At 41.7% G+C, this 1,741-nt stretch overlaps 1 non-coding gene across 1 annotated transcript; it reads right to left on the bottom strand.

Moving 5' to 3' along the window:
- Positions 1-844: 844 nt before the first annotated feature.
- On the bottom strand, positions 845-951 carry LOC145096422 (small nucleolar RNA R71). Its single transcript, XR_013703830.1, has one exon. It is a non-coding gene; the product is annotated as a small nucleolar RNA R71 (small nucleolar RNA).
- Positions 952-1,741: the final 790 nt, after the last annotated feature.

Here is a 1,741-nt window from a genome sequence, read left to right as displayed (position 1 = left end):
AGGTTTTAGAATTATTAGTTTCTTTTTAGAAGTCTATTAATTAGTTTTAATTTTTTTGGTTTTAAACAGTCTACTCGCCGAGTGCATTCGCACCTACTCGGCGAGTACCCTGCTGTTTGCCAAACTATTTTTCTTTTTAATTCTGTTTCATTTTTGTTCTTTTTACGTGTTTTTTCTTGTTTGTTTGCAGTTGTTTCATGACCCGAGGATCTGATACACCCCTGATTCCTCCTCTCGAAGACCCGAAATCCGCACTAAGTAGGAACAAAGGAAAAGCCGTTGGAGAATCCACTTCTTCAAGTCCGTTTTCAGCAAGAAGAAGAGCAGCAAATCAGAAGCATCCAGTGCCTCTTTAACAATAGAACACCCAATTAAAGAAGACACCGAGTACGAGACCATAGAAGAAGAAGAACCTACATACAAGCACGAATCCGATTGTGAGGACGATTTAGTTATCACTATGGCTAATATCGATGAAGTCCGCATGGGTGAATGGAAGAAAAGGATGCGCGATGACACTGGCCCAGGACTTGTGCAGCCCGCAATTCCTGCAACTGCTATTTTTGAGCTCAAGGGTCATATCCTAGCTTTACTTAAAGAAATCCCTTTCACTGGCAATGATCACAAAGACACCTACAATCACTTGGATGAAGTTAATGATGTAGCTGATTATTTCAATGTTCCCAATGTGCCTCGGGAAACTCAGCTACTTCGTATGCTTCCGGTTACTTTGAAGGATGCTGCAAAGGATTGGCTCAAGTCACTACCCCCCGGATCCATCACTACATGGGCCCAACTGAAAGAAGAGTTCATTGATCAATTCTGCCCTCCATCCAAGATATCCAAGCTCAAGAAAGTCATAGCCAACTTTGAACAACAAGCTAGAGAGTCACTATATAAAGCTTGGGAGAGGTACAAGAGCTTGTTAGGGAATTGCCCACATTACGACCTCAATAGTCAACAAGAAGTCTCCATCTTTTATGATGGAGTAAATGTTACAACAAGGACTCGCAAGGTCCACTTACGAAGAAGGCACCTCCAGTGATAAAGCAGCTAATTGAAGAATTCTCTAAGCATTCTAGAGAATACCACAATCCAAGAAATGATATAACAATGGGGTCCGCCTATGCAGCTTCAGAAGACTTATCAGCAGTGATGGCCATGTTGAAATATATGGATAGGAGGATGAGCAAAATGGACCAAACGATACATGCTATACGGGTGGGGTGTGAAAACTGCAATGGGCCTCATCTTACTAGAGACTGCAACTTGGATGAAAATGGCAACAAGAAGGTGCAAGTTTGTTACTCAAGTGGGGACCGATATGATGAACATTGGCGAAAACCAAAGAAAGAGTGGATCCCTTATGAAGAGTACAAGAAGGCTGAGGAGGAGAAGTTAAGGCAGAAAGGAAGAGGTTTTTACCAAAAGGAGGAGCCAGCACAAGAAAGAAAACCAAGTTTGGAAGAAATGCTTACCAAATTTGTAGTTGCTTCAGAAATGAGACATAGTGATCATGATGCTGCAATTCAAGAAACAAGGACAATGCTTAGAAACCAACAAGCATCTATCCACAACATAGAAACGCAGCTAGGGCAACTTGCTCAACAAATCAACCAAAGATCATCGGGCGAATTTCCTAGTAAAACTGAAAATAACCCACGAGGAACACATATAAACATAGTCACAACAAGAAGTGGGAAGATAATCACTCCTCTGGCCCCTATTCAGAATGAAGCAC

This window comes from Lactuca serriola, chromosome 3 (assembly GCF_051521515.1).
Source record: "Lactuca serriola cultivar US96UC23 chromosome 3, Lser_US96UC23_V15, whole genome shotgun sequence".
Lineage (NCBI taxonomy): Eukaryota > Viridiplantae > Streptophyta > Magnoliopsida > Asterales > Asteraceae > Lactuca > Lactuca serriola.
This window is presented reverse-complemented; position numbering and strand designations above follow the sequence as displayed.